This window comes from Ptychodera flava, chromosome 2, assembly GCF_041260155.1.
Source record: "Ptychodera flava strain L36383 chromosome 2, AS_Pfla_20210202, whole genome shotgun sequence".
Classification (NCBI taxonomy): Eukaryota; Metazoa; Hemichordata; class Enteropneusta; family Ptychoderidae; genus Ptychodera; species Ptychodera flava.
In genome coordinates, this window is record NC_091929.1 from 28,286,247 (window position 1) to 28,295,120 (window position 8,874).

Sequence of the window (8,874 nt, forward strand, 5' to 3'; positions counted from 1 at the left end):
CTCTCTCTCTCTCTCTCTCTCTCTCTCTCTCTCTCTCTCTCTCTCTCTCGTTTTGATGAACCTCGGTTACATTGTCGAGTTTGGTTTCTTAGCGTAAATCTCTCCAAAACATTAGATACAAGCGCGCTAAGCTTAGCTGATAAAAGTGCAGACTTAGAATAATAACTAACTAATAAAACAAGCTAACTAGCCGAGTAAATAAATAAATAAATAAATAAATAAATAAATAAATAAATAAATAAATGAATAAATAATAATCTCAATCATCCTCATGCGTACAATTTTCTCATCTATCCGTCTTATTATCGGAAGCGTTGAAAAAAAACTATTGAATTAAAATCTGTGCACGTAGTATGATGACAAAATAAAGAAAATCTATACTTAGCATCGAAGTCGAAACTCTGTCAAAGCATCTGGCACTCAACATCTGTTGCTCAGAGAGTGATGAAGAGCGCAACAAATGCCCCCTTGAAGTAGAGTTTAATACCCCTGTGCTTGAGAAGAGGCCGAAAAAAGGTGATAGATAAAATGGAAGGCAGACGTGTAAACAGAGTCTAAAGATATCTCGAGTCCCATTGGATAGCAGTCAAAATTTTTTGACGGAAGACCTGGTGGGTACGTATATTCCACATCTAGTAAGGTTGAAACGAGTATATATTGATATTCCCAATGTTAAGCAAGAAGCGTCATCATTTTTATATAATTCAACACATCAGTGTTTTAATAAATTGCTGACTTCCATTGTAATAGTCTTTGAAAGCAGGAATTCATGGTCCATTTAATATTGAAAGTCGACCCCTCCCCCCTAAAAGCTAGATTGATGAATTTTATGGCACACCTGTGGCAAGATCTGCAATGCTGTTAAGGTAGTATGCGCCTCGAAAATGAAGGACTTAAACTTTTGCTCAAACTTTCCTCAATGAATCTTTCAACCATTCTCTTTCAAAATCAAGAACAAAAATCGGGGGTCACAGAGAAAATTTTGGTACTAGGAAAAAAAAATTACCTAAGATTTACAGATATTTGAAACTCAAAATGGCCGCCATCCCTGTGTTAACTCTATGGAGAAGAATAAAATTTTCGATTTTAGAAAAACTAAGACGGTGAAATGTTTTCTTTCACCAAGAGCTTTAAAATGAACCCCCACAAGGGGTTGATCGGAATAGAATTAATAAAGTTTGAAAGTCCGAATATCTGTCCCCGAGGCGCGATCTACCTTAGAGACCAGGCTTGCAAGCAGCTAACTGCTGTCAGCGGGATGAGGACAACTACAGAGAACGTTACAGGTGCTTTACAAAAATACCTCAAGAAACTAGGATTTAACTCAACCTATTTATGACGTCATTGTGAGAAATCAAAACTAGTCTTATGTCCACCTTTTTCAATACTTTGCTGTTGGCGCTTCGGTATTTTTTCTCTTCACTTACCTATCTGCACTTCCACCGCTTTTTTCGACTCGATTCTGCCTGTGGCAAACACGAACTCAGAAGTCAAATCAATCGGTGGAATTTCTTAATACCAAAGATTACATCTGTATGTAAATAAAAACAATAACAGTCCCACCTCTTGATTTGTCCAACATATTAAACTGTGCGATATTTAGTCGTGTTTAATTAACTTTACACTTTCTCTGTATGAGTGAAATTAATTTTCGAATATAGCGACAACAAAATGAAGACATGGAATTCTCTGCTTAAAATTCAATCTTTGCCTTCCTGTAAACTGAGAGGCTTACACGTATTCCACTCAGGGGTCTTATATATGCCGTATGTGGTAAAGCGTTGGTCAGAACACCCTCAGAGTTGTCACGCACCTCAAAACTGATTCATTTTTTTTTCGGTGGGAGTAGAGTTCATGCATTCGAAAAAGACCCCATACGTATACTTCGCTGTCGAAAATACAGAAAATTATGTTTTATCAACTTTGTACCAAACTGAACGAATCAGCAAGGAATGTTTTACTTTGATGATATGCAGTTCTGTACAAAACAAAGTGAACATCCTGGAAATAAAAAATACAATCCTCCATTGGTGCTAACCTGCTGTAAGGGTGGCTTTCTTTGTGAACTGATAGTAAAATGAAAATGCTTCCAGAGATATAGTTGAAATTGGTTTTTCTGGCCGATTTTTGGTCTTTACTCAAGATGGAACAGTGATGTATTAAAGACCCATTACATATAATTATTGATGGATTTTCCAGCATTTTTGCTGTTTGTAAAATACAGTTTCTCGCTGTTTCGAAGCCCAAATTACAGCGAAAACCACTTAAAAATGGACGATGAAATTGCTCTAAATGTTATCCCACTTGTGTAGGCCTATAATTGCTTTGTAAAGTTGTTCCAAAATATTCCTCGGGGAGAGATATTTGGACTCTCAAATTTCTACAATTCTTTTCTAATCTACCACTTGTGGGGGCTCATTTTAAGTCCTTGGAGAAAGAAAAACTTTTAGTGTCTTACTTTTTCGAAAATCCAAAACTTTATTTTTCCCCATAGAGTTAACATAGGGATGGCGGCCATTTTGAATTTCAAATATCGCAAAATGTTGGGTAATTATTATTGGATAAGAAAACAAACACAATGTTAACATTATTACAAATAAAAATATTGCTTTTCCAGAAAACAAGAACGGATAAAAATGAGCTTCAGTTAATACGCTTATGTTTTCTATCTGCGTTTGTTTTCCCCCCTTGCTGGCTGCCATGGCTGGTAGGTTTTCAAAAATCCAAGGACGGTAACAAAGGACTTTCTTTAATGGCCTAATAATGCATACTGCATGCAATGAATTGTGCTTGTAAGGCTAAATACCATTTTACGACATATTTGAGGATGAAGAAGAGAAAATAAACTTCCTTTATTAATTGAACGTAAAGGAAAATGTAATAAAAAGTTTATTGCTATTGTCTTTTCCATCTGTAACTTACAAATATTGCAACTTAGCATTGCAGGTGTAACAAAACATAGTCGAACGAAGATGTCGTCAACTTGTGTAGAATGCAATTTCAAAATACAAGAAAAACACCAGCGAAATGATATCTAAAAAGAAAGAGTCAATGCATTTGTTGAATATAGATTTATTTTTTTTTCAAAACCAGCATCACAGAAAGTTTGTGCAGTTAAAATGAAGGAAATGAACATAACAAGCATTGAAACCAACTCATGATAATCGAAGTAGATTCAGCGCGCCCTCTCGTGTGAAGCATTGATATTTTCTAAGAGGAAGCAATGTTTAGTTAAAAAATTACATCGTGTGGTATCTTTGTCAGCGAACCTTTTAAATGCAAATGTCATGGAAATGTCATTTGTACAAACGAATATGTTTCCTACCATAAACTGCAAAAGGAAAGTTGTGCTCAAAAACCAAGATTCAAAACGAAAAAAGTACACATGTATTGTTAAAGATTGCATATCACCGCCGATGGTCCAGTGCGTGGAGGAGTAGTAGTTGTACACGGATATTTTCCAAGATATTTGGATGAAGCGTATGAATTCCGGTCGGTCGAGACTTGAATTGCTCCATCTTCTATGGTAGTATTAGCAGCGCAAAAACTTCCAGCAAACTGTTGATTGTTCAAAAGAAAGAAACAACTTGAAATGCCGTATGAGGCTTGAACGGCAATCTTTCAAAGGGACTTTTAAAAGCTGTCAGGGACAAAAACATAGCAAGCTGATACTCCGGGTTTCCGAGAATATTTTTGATAAAGTAGTGAGATATTCTAAAAGAAAGCATGTCCAATGCAAGCCTCAGGTAATAATGTCACGCCGATGTTAGTTGACTGGAAGGGGCAAACTAAATAAAAATTAAAAAAACATTGTCCCACGTGATATTTTTGTTTGAACTGCCTTACATCACACATTTCTCAACACGGCATTTGGGTTTGCGGTGATTTCATACCATGGATAAAGAAATACTAATGATGTCTGAAAATTACTGGCGAGAAAGTAATTTGGCGTGTGAAACTTCATGGAATACATATATTAAGGTTGAGATACGGCAATGTCGCCAATGCTCCAAAGTGACTTTCTGTTTCTTTTTCGAGATAGCATCTCGGGAGGTGAAACAGCTAGGCGAAAGTCTTGTCTAACCCATTGCCCAAGGTGTTATTCACACGCATTTACATATTATATTGTTTCTCGAAACGATTTTCATTGAAAATAAACCGTAAAAATACCTGACTAGGCAAAACAATATTTTGGGGGTTGTAATTCCATTAAAAGTTAGTAAGAAGCTCGAGAAACGTTTTGTCTGTTTTTATTTTGTTTAGTTTTTAGTGATTTTTAAGTTTATCTTTATTTCATCATTGTTTAAAGGTCATTACCCAAGATCAACTGAAAATATTAATCATCAATTAGTTTTGGACCAAAGATTAAGGATCTGTGAATAAAAAATGTTTGCCTGATTAGAGCAAACACATATTGTTTGTAATGCTGGTGCAAGTAAAGAAGCAATAAGAGAAAATTAAACCGAGATTTTTCTGAAAATGCGATAAAGCAATATTTATCATTATGAATCCCTGAAATGGTACTGATTAATTTTGTGACCATAATTATCGCACCATAAACTATAAATAGCTTTACAGCTAAAAAAAGAATAACAAATGCAACAGATTGCTCGAGTATTTACTCCTAACTAGGTTTGGTTTCCTACAAAGATCACTCGGTAGCATGGTCTGGTATTTTCGTCCTACGTTAAATAGATTAAGCCTAATACTACAAGACATTCTTACGTTTCTTGGATTTAGGGACGCTCTCTTCCTTGCCAGCTTCCAGGATTTCTCTCATTTCGTCCAAGACGTCCCTCTCATCAGACTCGTCCGAATCCTATGGTTCAGAGCGAAGACTAAGCATAATTGTTGGTATTTATGGGAGAGAGAGAGAGAGAGAGAGAGAGAGAGAGAGAGAGAGAGAGAGAGAGAGAGAGAGAGAGAGAGAGAGAGAGAGAGAGAGAGAGACTGCTTCTCACAATTCCTCGAAAGTCACAATGACTCTTTATATCTTTTTGTCTACTGGATGTTTAGGGACACTTCATATTCATACTACTGCCATGAATGAAATCTTAATTGAAAAAGAAAATACGGTGAATTACACTAGTGTACCAGGCGGAGATCTCTCGCCATTTGAACTTTCGTAATTTCTTCGGCTTCCGATGAAATAAAAACATGAACATACATTGGCATCATTAACATTTACCAAGGGGCGTTTCCGAGCGAGCCTTATCGAAGTGTTGAGTGGAGTTAAAAAGGTCTAATATATACTAATAAGCTATCATGTTAATGAGTTTATATGCCATATCCTTATATTCTTATATGTCAATTAGGCTAGATGCTGCCCTACTAAACCGCAAACTTTTGCGTGAAATTATATTCGACATCCATAATATCCATTGGGATTTCAATTTATATATTTAATTCTGTAACATCGAATCTTCTAGTTAAAACATTACGCTTCAAAACGCAGTCATATGTTTCCTTTTCCTTCGCTACCATAGCAATCTACTCTATGTTATGTCGACTGAGGTGGTGTAATTTGCCTTGGTAAGTTTAATGGCCTGCATGAATGACACTAGGAATAATATCACACTCACTGTACATCGCAAAAATGTGTGACTGACAAGGGAATGCTGATATTCGAGCATCGAAATATTGTAAGTTGTTACAGGTCGATGGACAAATCATAACTAAGTGGCATATTGTCTCCTTGTCGTTTGAAAGAAACCATGCCATCTCTACTGACACGATACTGCCTGTGCGCAGCTGCAGGTTTTCATATTAGACAAGCCGGTACTTACCACACCTAAGTCTGCGAATCTGTTTGGCATGCTGTTCACCTGGGCTAAGCAGACCAAGAGAACTGAAAAGGCGAATAGGAGAACGTATTTCATGGTTGTTATGGCAAAGTCGTTTGATGTAGCTACAGCGCACCGAAGACACGTTCAAGTTCTAAAGATAAACCGACCCAAATTATAATTATGTAGACACTGCCCAGACCAATGACTAGCTACTGTTTTATATAACTTTGCATTATTGTCGACGCGTCAACGCGTTGGCGGAAACGTGGTTTTCAATAAAATTGACCTAATTAAACGATTGTATTCACTCAGTTATTCTTGGTTTTTTGGAGCTGATAATTTTAATGAATGAGGAAACATAACATTATTTCCGATGCTTTTTATTATTTATTTTTAAAAGCTCAGTGTACGCAGAAGTATAGTGCGTGTATGTTCGAATAATTATGAAAGGCGATGCTCATATAACGAGTATTTTTTTTCAAGACAATTTTATTAACATCTCACGTATACCTGTCAGCGATATAAAAATGAAACAGAAAGGTACAGATTGATGATTAAAATTATTTGACAAAGAGTGACGAGGTGTTCCCTGCTGCAGTTCAAATGTATGTTTCGACGAAAGCCTATCTTTATAGGAAGTTCTTTTTTCACGATACAAAGCGTACATTCATATCATAATGGACTTCAAAAGATTACCAACCGCAAAGTTCTTGATATTGATATCATGTGGTCCCTCCCCGCCTCTCTCTCTCTCTCTCTCTCTCTCTCTCTCTCTCTCTCTCTCTCTCTCTCTCTCTCTCTCTCTCTCAAACTTCAATGAACATAATCGAGTTTAGGTTCGGAGCTTAAAACATATCAGGATTAAGCTTGCCAGTAATTATAGACTTAATATAAATAAATAAATAAATAAATAAATAAATAAATAAATAAATAAATAAATAAATAAATAAATAAATAAATAAATAAATAAATAAATAAGTAAAGAAAGAAAGAAAGAAAGAAAGAAAGAAAGAAAGAAAGAAAGAAAAGAAATATTTAGCATTTAAGTAGAAGCTGTCATATAGATGTTATACTGCCTAGACTATCTAGTAAAAGTTTAATAGAAGAGACAAAATTTCCGGGTAGTAAACAATTGTCGTGTCAATTTATTTACTAAAAGATAACTTAAGGACCATTTTTTTGAAATAGAAATTTCTAAAAGCCACATTCCGGCCTACTAGCGAGGACATAAGTTCTGATGAAGAGTGCCATTGCTCAGTCATGCCTTCAACCTGCTTTGCATCCGTCCGTCCATCCATCCATCCGTCCGTCCGTCCGTCTATCTATCTATCTATCTATCTATCTATCTATCTATCTATCTATCTATCTATCTATCTATCTATCTATCTATCTATCTATCTCTCTATCTATCCGTCTGTGTGTCAATTAAGTGTTTGTTAGGAAGTTACAATGGTGCTTAATTATTTCATTAGGCATCGACGGGATAGGAGGCTGTCGCTTTATCTTTGGATATAGTATATTGAAATTGTCACGTACAAGTGACGTCACTTAAATATGTACACGTATTAAGGTAGCACTCGCCTTGAAACTCAAAGACAGAAACTTTTGCTCAAACTTGTCTCAAGGCTATTTCCAACTATTCTCTCTCGGAATCAAGAATAACAACCGGGCTCAGCAAATTTGATACTAGATAAATTACCTGAAAAGAAATTCAAAATGGCCGCCATCTCCCTTGTTAACTTTACGTGGGAAATGCAATTTTCGATTTTCACAAAAATAAACCGCTGAAGACTTTGTTTACTCAATGAGCTTCAAAATGAACTCACACAAGCGGTAGGTTAAAATAATATTTTAAAAGTTTGAGAGTCCGAATATCTTTCCCGTAGGCGCAATTCGTGTATTGTATGCTTGTTACGAAGACTACTGCATACGGTTTGTCTCACATCACATGAAGATTTCGCGGAAGCCGAACGAATAAGATGCAAATGATCTTTGACAGCTATACGTTGGACAGGGCTCTTTCTCATACGTTCTCGTTTATTGTGATATTAAATTTTCACACAATGAGATTACACGTGTGAGTTTGACCATCTGGCAAGATTTCCAGCCATCGCAATCAATCACAGAAAGATAATATCTAATTATTTGCGACGAGAAACGATGTATCTGATGTACGGTAGCAAGTATGAGTGTGCGAGTGTTTAATGAACTCTACTCTGGGGCCGGGTCACAGTCAGAAAAATTGTACAAAAAACTTGGCTCGGTTATTCAACCATTCCGATCGAGAATTTACTGACTTTGAATTGCGTCCGAGAACATCTGCTTCGTATATTTGGAGTTGCAATTTTAGGAGTCTCATACCGTTTTTTGTTAAACGTGAGAACGGGTTTGGTGTGGCCTTTAACAACTATTCCTGGAACATATGTAAGAAATTGCAATTCATACAGTATATTGTACCCTACTGTAAGACATCGTGTTTAGGTATAGGGCTACAGTGTGTAATAAAAAATGATGTGCCGATTTTCTCCATAGAGTTAACACAGGGATGGTGGCCATTTTGAATTTCAGTAAATCTTGGGTAATTTGCTTTTCTAGTACCAAACTTTGCACGGTGACCCTCGATTTTTATTCATGATTTTGAAAGAAATAGTGGAAAGCGTCCTTGAGGAAAGTTTGAGCAAAAGTTTAAGGCGTTCACTTTCGAGGCGAGTAGTACCTTAAATAAGCTTAAGTGACGAATTTATATTTAAATAGATCACATACCCTACAACACTATTGTAAGATATGACAGAAAAGTTAATGATTATTGTATTGTATTGAATCCCATTCTTTGCATCCTTTATTCATTTTCCAGTCACGGTTTCGTTCGTTTTGTTTCATTGGAGTGTCTCAGGCCGTTGGCAGGTGCCTGTCAATTAGACACAACCCTGGTATGTGTGTGACAGGTGCCTGTCAATAGACCATGGTCTACTGACACGCGTCTGAGCCAGATCCTGGCTGTTGACAGTCGTTGATGCGATATCGTGTCCAGTAAAGTCTACAATACAGATGCAGCCAACGAACAATGCACTGAAGGGGGTCCTTATTA

The 8,874-nt window shown here is 36.4% G+C and overlaps 1 long non-coding RNA gene across 1 annotated transcript; it reads right to left on the minus strand.

Moving 5' to 3' along the window:
* Nucleotides 1-3,144: 3,144 nt before the first annotated feature.
* Nucleotides 3,145-5,963, minus strand: LOC139147829 (uncharacterized). Its single transcript, XR_011555808.1, has 3 exons — nucleotides 5,787-5,963; nucleotides 4,726-4,819; nucleotides 3,145-3,558 (listed from the first exon to the last, which is right to left on the minus strand). It is a non-coding gene; the product is annotated as an uncharacterized lncRNA (long non-coding RNA).
* Between the last annotated feature and the right edge of the window lie 2,911 nt (nucleotides 5,964-8,874).